General features: G+C 36.5%; 1 long non-coding RNA gene across 1 annotated transcript; it reads left to right on the top strand.

Annotated features, from left to right (window-relative positions):
- Positions 1-907: 907 nt before the first annotated feature.
- Positions 908-16,014, top strand: LOC126821832 (uncharacterized). The gene is made up of 4 exons (XR_007680510.2): positions 908-1,182; positions 4,723-5,086; positions 12,410-12,466; positions 13,929-16,014. It is a non-coding gene; the product is annotated as an uncharacterized LOC126821832 (long non-coding RNA).
- The last annotated feature ends 626 nt before the right edge of the window (positions 16,015-16,640 follow it).

Here is a 16,640-nt window from a genome sequence, read left to right as displayed (position 1 = left end):
CAGTTTTAAAGGGTCTTCGTTATTATGCGTTCGTCCTGCATGTATCCTCTGCAAATGTAGAAATTAATACCCCCTTACTATTGCATTAATTATCTTAAAGGAGTATCGACGAATATAGGGAGAGAGGGAGGGAGGAAGGGAAAAATGGGTTTAACTTCCACTCGACAAAAACACAGTTAAAAAATAAATAAATAAATAAAAAAAATCAAGCTTCATTTTATTGATGCATATATTTTGTATATAAAATACCCCAATCAACGTGTCTCTGAAAACCCGTAATTTACCTACGGTGCGTTTAACAATTATGAGCAACTAGTAATGCGGTGGCTCGCTAACTTAGATGTCCCGGTTCCATTTCTGGTGTTGACCGAGAATGGCTTCGGTGTAGTTTCCGCTTGTCAGTAGTGCATGGCGGGTGGGTGATAACATGAGGTCCCATTTCATTTCATTTCAAGGTCTAAAAAGGAGACCATCTGGAATATAATTCAGAGTCTAAAATTAATTCCACAAAAAAAGCATATTCTTAGAATCAAGTCTTATAAAAATACCAAGAAAATTTGTTCGAAATCGTAGGACGTTAAACCCCATTTCATTTCATTTCATTTTGTTCGAAATCAAGTGCAAATAATGCGTAAATTCATTAATACAAATATTTATTTTACTTTTCTTTCATTTTTCTCATTTTGTAGTACGTATGTTTAAGAACTTCAGAAAACATTTATATATTATACATTGTATTGCGAAGTTTGATTATTTTGGAATTGATGAAATATAGTGTATATAAGACGCTCTGTGACTGATCGTGAATCTGTCATCATTCTACTACGCCTCTCATTCATATGTGGGCAGATAATAATGTGATCACAAGAATTCAAGTCGATAATTAATTCGCTGGCTCCATCTATAAGAGTTTTAGAACATTTCTTATCTACAGCATAAAACGCGCGAACCGATTTGCACCTATCTCTTTACTTTCTTATTCAGGCAGGACAGCGGACAGGAGTTACAGAGCAACAGTGCAAGACAATAAAATACAAGGACTTTTTTTTAAGTTAACAGAACTAAGCTCCATCCACAAACATCATGATGCCGAATATCTCAACCAGTTTTTCATTGTGGCTTATTTGTTGTGTAAATTTTATAAACAGCGCTTCTATTTTTGACACAAACAGACAGACCCAGGTAAGTGTTTATTTTGAAAATGTTTTTAATTTTTGATTGATGACAGCTGCTGTCAGAAAGCAATGATATTTTGAAGGCTTATTTAGTCTCCAAGTAACATAGTCTTGGCTGTTATTTATTTTTGACACAGACAAAGACCATCGATAGGTCACACCATTTTGATTTTCTGTTCATCGAAGTCTTCATAAAAATATATAGCCGATTAAATAACGTTAAAGGTGTTTTGTTTAAAATTTCAAAACTTACAAAAATTGAACTAGGTGCTTTTGAACAGGATAATCAGGTACTTTTGTCTTATAAACAAATCCCTTTTCCCGAAGACATCTTTTTTACAAGTTTTTCCGAAGAATAGAAAATCAAATTGGTTTGACCTCATTGTTATGTTTCGAATAAGTTTGTCATTTTCGATTAATATTTGTCACAGTAGTTAATAAACGGTAATGTTTTGAGGGGTTATTTTGTCTTAAAACAACCTTGTCTTAGTTGTTACTTATGTGTGCCTGTCTTCGTTAGCCAGGCCCATCAAACCATTTAACTTGACCGGAAGAAACTTTCCAGGTTGGTACAAGAAATGCTGTATTGACTTTCGAAAAAGATGTATTTCTCGCAGCAGTAATGAAGTGCGCTGTGTATTTTGGTTGCCGCTACGAGAAGTGCTGCGTTGACTTTCGAAAAGGGATGGTTGTTTTTTGCAAAAAGAGGGAATAAAATGAAATGTCGGTATTTCCTTGAATATATACGATCACAAAAACCCGCTTAACTAATCTGGTGTTAGTAGTGCAAATAAATAGCTGGGTGCAAGGTTTCTTAGACACAGGTATGTGACGTGCAAGACCTTAAAGTCAATGTGAGCGGAAATTTGGAGTGGCTGCTGTATTTTATATTACATGTAGCTTGAAGAGGTGGCAAACTGTAACAATATATTCTATACAGAACTAATGACTGAATTAGAGATTTGACGGCATCAATGTCCAATGTCACTGATGTGCCGCAAATGAAAGCATCAGGAATAAGACGCTTATGGCAAAATATGAATCTTAATACCAAGATTCCTCACAACACTTAGCTTACTAAATCTCCAATTTTGACATTTGTTTGGGATACATTCTAACGACGTCTAGTTGTTTCAAATACGAGGGCTGACCGAAAAGTTCTAAGCCTTTCTCTGAAAGACCTGTACAAAGTTGATGATTTCCATTTATTTTTCTACATAGTTCCCTTCGAGGTGTATACACTTTGACAACGATGTTGCCATGCCTGGGTGCCGGCCAGGAAAAAAATTTCTTCAGCCACCCTAAAACAGTCATTCACAACTATTAGTAAAATGGCGACCGGCTAGTTTCGTTTTGATTTTTGGAAGCCGGTCTAACCCATGGTTACAAATCTGGCAAAATAATTTTCAGAATCGGCTACAAAACGGCGCAGATTAACACAGGACGTCAGGAATCTTACACGTTTCTGATTCCCGGTCAAGAGCTTTGGCACCCATCTTGCAGAAACGTTTGTCATTCCTAATTCGTTGGCGGTAATGTGCTTCAACCCTCTCAAGGGCGATTCCCCCAACACTGGCAATATATGGAGTGGTCGATCAGCCATCACCACGTCATGCACCGAGGTAATGGTTTCTTGAATGGTTGCTGTTGGTGGCCTTCCAGAACGCGGGCTACCGTCACGCCGGTCTCTGCCACGCTTAAATTCCACAGCCCACTTCTTCGCGTTGGAAAAGGAAGGGACATCACCCCCTTGCAGGTACTTGATGACTGACCTATAGCCAGTTTTGTGCATTTCTGGTGATTTCAATGGGTAGTTTCACAAGATGATCTGGTACGAAGACAATAATAATAGTGCAGTATTTGTAGATGATAGACTTGGATTTGTGCCCTATATAAGTTTAATAAATGATTATTGTATTATTATAATTAAGGTTTCACAGTACCTAAATACTGGACCTTTTTGCTCGGTTTACGTATATCGCAACATGCACTGGCGCCCTTCGATACACCACAAAGCTATTGGTGGGTGTATTTTATACCTTTCTTATAGTCTTTATCAAACACATTCAAAGAATTATACTCACGCGTGAATAAATGTCAGGCCCAGTATTCGAATCCCAATTGGAATCGAATCCGATGAAAACAGGCTTGTTTAATCGAATACTCGAGTCTGCTATTTTACTGATACGAACATTTGTTACCCTATCTAATAGGTTGATGATGAACAGTCTTATTTTTACATTTATATTAAGTATTAATGTACATTCGGATAGCTTTTAATCAATCACGTCCTTAGTTCCCAGATTTGTGTGCATTGTGCTTGAAAGATTTATGTAACGAAGACCAATATAGCTATTATTTAATTTTGTGATTCCCATATACAATGGTCTTTTATTTCACCCTTCCGTGATCAAGTAATGATCCAAGATCAATTGTAATGTAACACGCAGCAGTATTTTTTCCCAGAATTGACGACTCTCTCATCTGTAAAGAGGTTTCAATTTTAAATTCTGCATTTGTTTTAGTTATATTGCCTTCTATACTCACTTTTCACTGCGTTACAAAAGCAACTGTAAAATGCAACCGAGTGTCTACAATTGGCCCTGCTTAAAAACGGACCCAAGAAAGTTCGCCGACATTTTCATTCCCATTTTGACGATTTTAGTCGAAAACACAAATATGGCCGATGGTTCTAACCAAGTTATTACTATACGTGTAATATAAATAAATGGTGATTTCTGGTGGAAGCGTTTCCGTAAATTTCGTACAAAATTTGCCTTAAGTATGCCATACATCTCTATTCATACACGATTTGAAAGTGCATGATGTTGATGATGAGATAATGTTGATGAAAACCACCAAGGCAAAACTCTTCATGAATGGTTGTGTTACGTAGATTACTGTTAACAACTCCCAGTGGTTTTAGATGAAGAAAGAAGTAATATTAAGTTCGGGGAGGGGGGGGGGCGAGCGCAATACACATAAAGAATTACGCTAGGCAAACCTACGGGCATGATCCAATATACAGAGACACCTTTTGTGCGGCGGAAAACATAATGGAGCTAAATCTTTAGCTAGAAGGACTGTTAAAAATTTCTAGTTTAACCTGATATGTACATTTGTTATTGTATAGTGGCTTTAGATAAAGAAGTAATATTAAGTGGGGGAGGGGCACAATACATAGAAATAAAAACTACACTCCTACAGACATGATTCAATATACAGAGACACCTTTTGTGCGGCGGAAAAAATGATGGGGCTAAATTTGTAGCTAGATGGATTTATACCCACCCTTGATAAATTTTTGTGTTTGAAAACGGGGTTCTTGGCGTAATCATATTTTCAGCGTGTGTATACACATAGACCACGTGTACTGGTTTAAATCTACGATAGAATATTATTCGGTATTTATTTGGTTCAACGTTATTTTGCAGGAATATATTATATATCTAAGGGTTTCATCCATTTGCAAATTGTTTTTGACACGTTCAGTAATTTCTCAGCATGAAACTACTTTTAATTTTATTATCTTTTTTTTTCTCTTTAGTCATCAATAGATGATACAATGGAATCGCTACAGCCGAGCGTGCCTTCACGAACGTCAAAATCATCACAGATTCTGGAAGAAGACGCATTCTCACCGATAGAAACATGGCTTTCATCTGATGATAAGACTAAGTCTAAAATATTAACAGCGTTTTTACAAGAGTTACCAGTCATGGCAGAAGAATATGACGGGCCAGAAATAATTTCTAAACGACACGACTTCGGCTTTATGGGAAATCGTGGTAAAAGAATGCAAGAAAATATTGTACACAGTGGCGAAGACTTCATAAATGCCATACGTCCGGGATTAGACAGAGCTATTTCACCCCTTGCTAGACTTTTGGAATCCCGCCGTCATTCACAAGGTTGGTGGTTTTATTTTGAAATCGAGACCGTCCATTCCATTGCCATTACATTATCCATTGGCCACAGATGTCTGTTCTCGTTAAATATTTTTCTTCTTTGGCTTATATGCATGCGTAATGTGTACTACTGTGGTCTTTGCGACCATATTGTATCTTTGGTAAAAACGCTAGTTACGTTCTTTCCATGGTCAACATATCCACCAAATACTATCGATTTTGTTCATGAAATGGGTTTGGTGGACCAAATAAGGTAATGTTTTCCTCCCGGTCTTTGGAGTATAGGGGGTGTATATTCTATATTTGGGAATGAAATTAACACCACGGTCAGTCTATGATGTAAAGAAATTAGGTGTTATAAAAGAGGGTGTTGAGCGAAATTCATTACAGCCATCCAAAGCTGTATACACTTTATTGAGAACGAGGAACTGTAGTTGTATTTTCGATCACGGAAAAAAAAACACAACAAAGAAGTCCAGTAGTACTACAAATGTACATGTATGGTTTATTCAGCTTGAATTGTTTTATCACACCCAAAACTTGTTTCGGAGATAAGGTTTTGTTTTTAAAATAAGCTATAATCTGGAGGGGTTGCTTCGAAATTCAGTACACTACTAATTTAATCGAATAGACCTCATATGATTTCGGCCCTGATCAACCGTTTCAGATTCACCTTTTTTGACAATCAAAGGCAACAAGATACTCAAGATGTTATATGTATTTCCAAGCTGTACCTTTTTGTTTGGATAGAAGTAGATTTGATTTCCATTAGGATAGAAAAAAAAACTGGAGTATTTGTTTTGTTCGATCTAACGTTACATTGGTATATCTTACAATACGGGTAGAGTAAATTTAATCGAATTCATCAAGTCATTTCGATTAAAAGTAAGAGTTGGCCTACATTATTTTTAAAAGTATATATAAGTGTACTCATGAGAGTGAAGTTAAATCGAATTGTCAAGTTCTATATCAATTGCGAGTATTAAAAAGATATATATATATATTTATATATTCGATTAAATGAAAGATTTCTCTAGGGCCGCTAGGCATGCATTAATTTTGATCGTATAGACACCTAATGACTCGAAAACGGTCGCAAATGCATAACAATGCTATATTGTTATGTTCGTTTCAATTTTAAGATATTTATTGTTTGGTATGTAAGTGTAAATCAATTGCGTGCGAGGAACGCTTCCTAGTTTATTCGGTGTAAAATGGAAAGCTTCATGGTAATCGGCATCGTTATTTTTTCATCCTACTGGGCGTAAGTAATATTGTGACATCGCGAAGGTTTATAGCAACCCGGTTGGTAATAGCTACGCGTTTGGTAATAGTTACCAAATTCGCTATTACAATTCTGGTAAAGACACTGTTACCAAACGCGTCGCTATTACCAAACGGGTTGCGACAACGGTTCATTATGGGATAGAGAGATGGAGATTTGATATAAGTGGCCATTTTGTTAGGGGTTCAGATCACGACATCCAATACATCAAGCATTGAATATTTACATCCACAAGCCAAACTTTGGTAAAACTCCGAAAATCTAAAGTTGCTGCATTGAATTTGGAAACGGACAACCCGCAGTTCCGACAAAGATGAAGTTTGTGATTTGATTGATAAGTCTTGATTGTTACAATCGGAATATTTGGTCGTAAAGTTGAGCGAATATCGGATTATTAGGTTGCCGGGCTTTTTTTTTGCAGGATATCTTGTCTTGCCGAAACCCTCCGATAAATCAGATGTGTTCATATTTAACATTACGAGCAGCTTTAGCATTAAGGGATTTCCTTCGTCTCCTTTCCCCGATAGCAACGCACATTGCTAAATATCAATTTAGTGCCTGTAACTAATAGACAATATAATACCAAGTGGGGTGTTTTTTAGTCTCTTTTCCCCGAAAGCAACACACATTGCTAAATATCAATTTAGTGCATGTAACTAATGGACGATATAATTCCAAGTAGGGTGTTTTATGTAATCATGGATAGAACAATATTTATTTTGTTGCTTAATGTAATATTTTATTTTCAAAAATATACACCTAAAGTACACCTAAACTAACAATTCAGCATTTGATTTGCAAATTGGTGAACAATAAAAGGACGTACACGAGTTTCTTAAAATTATTAACTCAAAGAAGATACCATATTAAACCCTAATAATTTTAAGAAGCTGGTGTACGATTGAAGAAGGTTCATTACGGGATGGCCATTTTTTAGGCGACTGGGATCCAAAGATCCAATAGATCAATCGTTGAATAAAGCACACAAATTTAATATACATGCAGTATATGGAAACAAGGTTCCCGAAGTTGTCCATTAAATTTTATATTTATGTGGTCAGTTAGAATTGTTGTTTTTTTTATCATAGTATGTGAACTATTTTGTCTGCATTTTGTTTTCAAATTGGTTCTGATTTAACAGGCGTACATGATCTTTTTCTTAAAATGGTAATTTATCCTAATAGTTCAATATCAAAACTATATATTCATAATATCAATCATTTATAGACAATAACGATCGTGAAATGCAGCGATTACTGTGTCCAGTAGCGGATTATCAGTGAGGCTGATGAGGCTGCAGCCTCAGGCCCAAAGATTTTGTAAACAAATTTTTTTTAGACTTGTCTGATACGATTAAAAACGCATAGACAATGAATGTTAGGGGGGTTGGGTTTAAGCCCAACGGGAATCAACATAGGCCCTGACCCGAAATTAATTAGGCCCACGCCATTTTAAATAGGCTCTATTTAAAAACTAAATAGGCCCTCCAGCAACTGCCGCCTCGGGCCTTGGTGGAGCTTGATCCGCTACTGACTGTGTCGTGGTCGTCTTTCACGCAACTAGTAATCGGTGTGACAAACTGTTCTCTTTGCTATTTTTCAATTAATTTCGAATGAATACTTCTCTGCATGTAAATGAATTCTCGAAGTCATGTGACTTTTAGACCTATTAGTCTTAAGAAAAATTGGTAGTGTGGCCAAGTATTCGTCAATTGCGGAACAATTGTTCTTACGGTTGGTTGTTCTGTGTTTGTTCGATTAAAAACAAATAGCAGAGAGTTGCTGTTACAACAGAGTTATCAATAAGAGTATGTTTCATTCTGCCTTCAATAAACTAAAATTAAAGGCCCAGAAAAACAACACAAAAATAAAAGGGGGCAATGATCACACTAGTTTGTATTTCGTCATTACCGTTGCTCCGGGATGAAATTAGGAATCATCCGTCATTGGAAGAAAAACGTGCTTCTGGGGACATTGTCTCTATTTTGTCGCTAAAATAAAGCCAGAACAACACGATATATTTAATTGTTATGTAGGCGTGAAAAGCTTAAGCGGAAACATTTAGGCCGGACGATTACTATTATATCGCAATCGTGTTTCAATGAAATCTGTCCATATCTATTTATCCCTTCCCAAATCAATAGAGCTGACTCTATATAGTACTCTTATTCTACTTTTCTATCCCAGCCACTTAACTAGCACTTATTTCATGCCGTAACGTCGATTTAGTATTTAAAACCATTAGCCGTATACCTATTATCTTTACAGTTACTAGATGTCTTCACTATAGCTTTGTCCGGGGGTTTGTATGTTGTTTCATTATTGTTTATTGAGTGGAGAACCGCGCTACATCAACTAATCATTTAACTTGGTCGTTGATCAACAATTGTTATAATGTAGGTCTACCCACTGACACATTAACTTTCAGTGGTTGTCATAAAATGTCACAATTTTGTTTAAGAAGAAAACAACTGTTTGATGTAGTCTAGTCTGACTCTTAATGGTCCACCAGAGAGAGAGAGAGAGAGAGACTTAACGTCCACCCGACACAAACTGGGTCATATCGGGAATAACATGGATCACTTTTATTTCAATATTTCGTATTGGCCTAGGGGTCATTAGCAGTGTGAGTTGGGGGGGGGGGGAAACCCACTGACTTGACAGGCGACTCTACTTCTTGGCACATACAAGAGGGGAATCGAAACCACACCACTTGACTCAATTCGTCCCCTTCCACCCCTTAATGTTTCATCCAGGTTGTGGATACAACAGTGTGTTGTCGGTGGATTATCTACATCCCCACTCACCTACCAAAACAGGCAACATTGAAAGTCGAAATACAAATTCAAACGCGTGTTTCTTTTGGTTTCCGGTATATTTTACAATCATTCTGAACCAAATGCAGACATCAGTTCAGTTGGACTACATTAAAATCTCCCTACATATATAAGTGTGTAAACGTCTTTACTTGAATACCAGAATCAGAGTGAGATATGATTTAAATAGAAATATTTCATAAACTTATAAGTTGAACGTCCCGCATAATAAAGCTCACCAACTGACATTTCTGGGACTAAACCCTTTTCGTTATCCCAATCAGGCGCAGAACAGTTGGGCGTTAAACTCCATTTTATTTCATTTCCTTAGTCTAAAATGCGCCATATTTGCATTTTGTTAATATTAAAGATTTACATGGATAGGACCATGTAGATTATTGATGTGGATTATTATCCGAAAGGTGAACCAAGTAAGCTTCATCCGAAAAGAAAGGGATAAGAATTTGAAATTTAATTGGCTAGCAAGCTGAGAATTATGTGTACGAGTTGAGATTAGTTCTTAGCGATTCTGTTAGTTAATAGTCTGTAAGACCCGGTAAAGATGGAACGGTCACACAATTAGTCCCCTGTTGGTTTAGCCTACTTTTGAAAGAACTAATTACCAAGAAATGGGAATCAATTATTTAACATATATTCAATGTCGTTCAATTAACAATTCAACATAACCCAGCCTCTGGCAAATGCACCTGACAGACCCCAGCTATCAGCGAATATATTATTCAGCAGTAGGATTTGTCCTAAAGATTACAATGAATTGTGTTTGACCTGTTGATATTCTTTGTGTTAAGTCTTTTTTTTTTCTCATTAAAAACAACATTGGCTATTATTAATATATTTCGAAATTCGTTTTACTGTCATTTGCAGTTTGTTGTGTTGTTGAAACATTAAGCCTACGGAACAACGGATTGTTTTGGGTTTTGGTTTTGTTTTTTGCTTTTTGTTTTTTTTTATTTGGGGCTGGGGGGCTTTGTGGATAGCGCATGGCCACGATTAGTCATGTTTCACATAATACATGTTAATCTACATTTTTATACATGACATGGATTCTGATTAAGGTTATAGAGAAACGGGAAATTAGGCTTAAATAATAAACAAACCCAATTAATCGATTTATACGATAATTCAATCAAATGTGATTTAGTCAGTAAGGGATACTTTAAAATTGGGTCATCCGGCATTGCAAAGCTAGCGCTCATCCATTCAACGCCTTACTCATAAAAAATATTGTGAATTACTAAAATAGGTGGATACTAAAATGAACTATGCTTGCGTTAACTCGTATTTTTGAAAAGACTACTTTATTTCAAAATTAAATGGGGTTGTGGATGAGGCATACCCTAAATGACCTCTCTCCTAACTCGCATTCCACATGTATAATGATTTTGGCGCTGCATAAATCCTCACGCTTTCTACTGGAACTGGGGATAGGTAGTGCGTGCTCATTGTGTCATAAGGTCTGTCACTGAGTCAACTGGTTTCGATTCCCCGGTTGTACGTGACAATGCGTAGGGTTGTCTGTCCAACCTCGTGGGTTTTATTCGGGTCCCTCGGTTTCCCCCAACTGCTAAAGACCCCTACGCGCAATCGTATTATTGAAATAAAATTCAACCATATGTTAGTCCCGAAATGGCCTGGTTTGTGTCGAATGGACGTTAAACATGACTCTCTCTCTCACGTGGAACTGAAAGCCCGATATGTTCCGATGCAGTAGTTCCTCAGCCACCCTCCCAATGACACATGGAATTCAATTTCTGTCCGGGAAAAACGTATCCCATAGCACATCGTATGTCCGTCTAGTCTAACATATGGTTCAATTTTATTTCAATAATTCGCTTGCGCGTAGGGGTCTTTAGCAGTGGGAGGAAACTGGAGGACCCGGAGAAAATCCACGGGGTTGGACAGGCGACTCTACTCCTTGTAACGTACAACCAACTACCAGTTGACTCAATGACAGAATTTATGATACAACGCTCACGCGCTAACCACGTGGCCATTCAACCCCCCGGCGCGGAAAAGACTGACGTTAAATCCCATTTGTTTTCCACTTAGACGTGCAAAAACATGAACCTTTTTGATTTTGGTACACACACGATGCCCATCTTCATTAACCCGGTTGATGTAGAACGTGGGACCTTAACTCCCATTTGTTTTCAAATTTATCGTGCAAACGACGTGGGCCTGTGTGATGATTTTGTATGGCAGTTGATATGTTTAGGAATTGGTTGTTATAAAATTTTGTAAGGCAGTTGATGGGAGCAACGACTTAACATCCTATCTTAATTAATCACAACCCATGTAAACTATTGTACCGGATGACCGGAAATGTCATTACTGCCATTATGAGGTTCATTTAGTAAGTATAAAAGCAAATAGTTTCGTGTGACAACAGCTACAGACATGTTTTTTTTTTATTTTACAGTAGATTTTACAGGAATTGATTATTAGGCTCATAAATGGAGATTTAATCAACAACGGATGCATTTTCTTTTCACTATCCGGTTTAACAGTATTTTAATCATATCAGAGAGATTTCCCGGTGGATTTTGTTTTGTATTCAGGGGTTCATTCGGCGTATAATTATAAGCATCTATTGTTGCATGTTGTATTGGAACGACTATTGTTATTATCAGGGATAGAAAAAAATAAATCCCGGATGGTTATATGTATTATCACTCTCGTGGAATTTTAGGTGTAATTGTAAGGTCATCAACATAGTCCTCGTCGAGTATTGTTTGAACAAATTATACAGCGTGATTATGTTTAAAACAACATAGTAAAAATAAATATTTAATATTGAACAGGTCCTGTTTGTTAGTGTTTTGTCTACCGTATCGCTACGAGTAGCAGTGACTGGTCAATTTGGGGGCTCTAGGGGCCTGTCCGCCTAAATAACAGTACAAAAAATTCAAGCACAAATTACCACCGACGCCCCACCTTTTCAAAATTTTCTCGGAGATGGGCCTAAATCACTTTACGGAAGTGGAATAATTCAATGAATTTTCATTTCGTTTGTTTACTACTTTGGGGTTTTCTTGAAATCATATAGATATATCTACTCTGCACTGTGCTTTTATTAATCACATCTTTTTTTTATTCTTTTTTTTTATATTCCGGTAAACATGTCCGATTACGTATGCACATAGATGAATGAGCCATTATGCTTATCTGGATATTCTATAGGGTTGTCTTTATTGTGTATTTTCAGAAATGTTAAATAACAAACGTCAACCTGATTTTGGTTTCCATGCTGTACGGGGCTAAGGTAAGCGAATACATTCTTACTAGTAGGCAGCTTAGCAGGTTGATTTGAACGCTCTGGCGAAAATCATCACTTTTTTTTTCAAATGCCTTAGCCGGCAATTTTTGTTTGATAGGCACACTTCCTCTACATATTGTGGCACATACAACCTACAAATAACATATCAGGTTGTCATTAGTGTCTAGGCATTTCCTTATAGACTACTTGTGAAAAATAAAACACGAATTGCGGTTGTACAGCTTATAGAGAGGGAAATAGCACCAAGTAATGTATGCAGCTATTTAACCTAGATATTAAATCTGGCATCAGGTGTAGAAACCAATATCTAGTGGTTACTCGTATCACTTTTCATTGTCAAGTGACAGAATCGCAAAATCATCTGCTGTTTAGCGTACTCAAGTCTAAAGGATCTCCTAATTGTGCAATAACAATTTCTGAGCTAAACTTCGAAATTCTAAATCATTTGGTAATCATAAATTACTGAGCTTTTCTGTTTGTTTTTCTGTTAGTTTAAACTTATACATTAATGACTTTTTAATACTGCTCAGCACATCGGCGTTGTTACCATAAGTATATTTATCTTAGATACAGTTATTATGTATGAGTATCTTTAATAATACTCATCTTCAATTATTTACTTTCGAATATGTTTACTTATGTAATAATTTTGAAAAGGCCATTTTTCCCTCTTTACCCCAGAACCAGGGGTGGGATGAGGCGGGCCGTGCGAGTGTGTAGGCTCGGTGTAACTAAAGAAGTTCATGTTCTCATATAGTTTAAGGAGCATTTTTGTTAGTTTGGTTGTTCTTTAAGTCTTGAATTTCCGTGTTCATTATGAATTGGTAAGATTGTCGCACGGTAAATTTGTGCAAAGCTAGAAACATTGGGATATACCATAGAAAGCACTATTTACAGTATGTTTTGACAACGAATTTCTAGAGCCCGAGGTGAAAGACCCCAATAGAGCCCCCACCCTCAGACTCAGGGATCTCCTGCTCAGAACATCTATTTGATTTCGCTTGTTGTTTTCTTATTCCATTTGCCAAGATGTATCAAAGAAAATCAAAGGAATCTCGGAAGATAGTATATATGTCAATAGCTAAGTCTTCACAAAGATGAAACGAAAATATTGTAGCCCGAATCTCGAGGTGCCTTGCTGACCACTGGGGGGTATTTTTATATGCCTGCATTTCACAAATTGAGAACTCTTTAATGGTATTACGAGGTCGATATCGTTCAGTGACCAGGAACATTCTGAAGATTACGACTAAGAATAAGAGAGTATTAAATAACACTGTTTCTTACACAGTGTGAGTGCTTCCAAACCTTTTTCCAATACTGCTGCCAAATATAGGTTCTGAACAGGAGGTTTCCATTAAAAATTGAAATGTATTATCACACAGCGGGAATTATAATAACTTCTGAAGAAAATTTAAATAACATGTTTTCTTATTTCCAATTTCAGTGTACTGATGTCTTTGATGAAAATTTGAACGTAAATGGAGTTGAACAGCTTGACCATAATATCAAAAGACCAGTGCTAAGACTTGTGGACACCCAGCCGAGAAAATGATGTGCATATAATCCAACAATTTCTAATGGCATTTTTCTCTTTGTCGTCCATTCACATCATATTTATATACTTTTTCAGGACGTTTTATGTAATCTAATATTGGCCAACATAAAATCGAAGTCGACCATTGTGTTTTCATGGAAATATATGATGTGGGTTTGCCAGAAAAGTTGTTCGGCTTGCTCTGGACGAATTCAATCATTCTGAAACTGAAACAGAATGGAACCTTGGTTACAAATATATATATTTATTTACTTAAAAGGGGCTGTTGAACTTTCACGATCAAGTTAACTTTTTTCATTTGGCCAACAAAGTGTAATATTATTTCATATTTTAAGTCCAATTTGCCCAGGGAATGTTTTGATTTTAAACCACGATTTTACTCAAAATACATTATAATGGAGGTTGTCATATTAAACTGGACTAACTTACATGTGTACATTATATTTCCTTTTCAAAGCGACGATGCGCCATTGGGATTTGTAGCTAAAATATAAAATTGCTCACGACTTAAGCCACGCTAATATCTATTTAGATTGATTATTTAGCTTTTTATTAAGCAAGCAAAATCAAAATTTCATAGCTAGATAATCCCCCGACTGGGAACCAATTCAATCGGATTTGAAACAGGCCTAACATTAAATTTTCGTGGACAACAAAATGGCGACGGGTTCGGGTCTTATTGACTGGGGGGGGGGGGGCATAGATCACTGTAATTTCGTTTCCACATATCTTTGTAAATACTGAACGGAATTGAACCATTTGTGGACTGGTGTTCCCTTCAGAGATTCGTCTGTCATTGTAGTGTTATTCCTATTGCTTAAAATGGCGGAACGGGACTTTAATTGAGACATAATATCTTTTAATATTATTATTATACCAGTTAGACACAATAATAATTTTGCAAGACTAAATATAGCGAAATAAGACAAATAGTTTTCACATGTAAATTGGAATTTGCTTACTTAGCCCCATAATTATTAAACAATTCTGGCTTCGGTGGCAGTCGAAAAGTGCATTTACAATCTACGTGTTTGTGTATGAATTTTAAACGATCTTCAACTTTATGTATATAATATCCATTTTCTATACATTCTTCTATTTTATGGTCATTTATTGACAACGCAGACCTAATCAAGAACCCAAAACGTCGTATCCGCAAAGGGCCTATTGCGGTAACCCGCGAGTTCGTGAAGATATTAAGATTTTATCCGGTTTGAGTATTCTTTTATAGTATAACTTACGAAAAACCATTAGGGTCAATCAGATGAGAAAAAGATAATTCGTAATTATGAGATGACCAAATTTGTTTCATTTGATCGACCCTTATGGGCTTCCACGTAAGCCGTAATTATAAGATAATTAAGTCTAAATTACGAGATAATCAGAAATATTCATAAGACTGACCTTTGTGGCCTTTCGTAATAACTAAAGGTTGAATTAAAGAAACGTTCTCCTTTAAGGTAATTAATAATTATTTTGCTCAATTCACAATTCAAAATACAATAGTTCAGCTGTCTCTTGGGTTTGTGGTGGTTCACTTACTTGATATAGATACATCTTCTCAAGCAAGTATTTTAGGTAGGCCTACTGCCGTTCATCTGCCACTCTCGTAGACATTAATTACGCCACTGTTCCTTGCAGTTTATCTCCGTAAAACATAAATAATCCATTAATAGATATCGGGAGGCACAAAATGAACAAATTTTACTGAATCACCAAATTATGGCCAGTTAGCTGAATTCATTTCTATGATGGTAGTGTGGTGGACCCTGTTTAAGAGTTATCTTCTCTTTCCAGATTTGTAAATAATAGAACTTGTGCTTAAATTGACTTAATTATTCTTATATTGCTAAAGATTATTTTTTCTTTTAAAAAAATAAATTAAAAACGGATGATTTATTTTACATATTATCACATTTTCATTCCATGCTTACATGTTAATGTTATCTTTATGTATTTATTATGTCACGTTTTCAACAAGATAAATAAAGCTATTGAAATCACACAAATAAAAATAATTGATACCATTCATGGCGATATGGAGTTGTCCAGCGGTTGGAATCGGAACAATAACTTCCAGATTCATATTTGGAAAGTGGAGGCCAGGAGGATTTTCAAAGCAGTAATAGCACGCACACCTTATCTAGACTCCAAGTATTGTGGGAGCCACGGTGGCTAAGTGTTCGATCCCCGTTTTGGCCGAGAAAGTTCATCCGGAGTATCCCCTTGTCAGTGGTGCAGGGCGGGGGGAGGGGCTGACAAGAACAGCTGTCTAGTCGTTCGGATGGGACGAAAAACCGAGGTCCTGTGTATACATTGGCGTGCACGTAAAGATCCCTTGATAGTTGGAATTAGATATAAGAGTAGGCCATAGTGTCGCTGCCCGGGCAAAATTTCCCTCATAGCACACTGTATACCCGTCTTCATTAGCCCAGTCGGAGCAGAATAGTAGGGCGTTAAACCCCATTTCATTTTCCAAGGATTGTTGGCTATTTTATCTTCATGTTTCAAACAGGTTTTTTTTTAAAAAAAAATAAACTTAGGGAGGTGCAGGTATATTACAGAGACTAGAGTTTACTGTCCACTTAACACAGAGTAGGT

Source organism: Patella vulgata, chromosome 5 (genome assembly GCF_932274485.2).
Source record: "Patella vulgata chromosome 5, xgPatVulg1.2, whole genome shotgun sequence".
Classification (NCBI taxonomy): domain Eukaryota; kingdom Metazoa; phylum Mollusca; class Gastropoda; family Patellidae; genus Patella; species Patella vulgata.
Note: the sequence above shows the minus strand (reverse complement) of the source record. Positions and strands in the feature narration are given on the sequence as shown.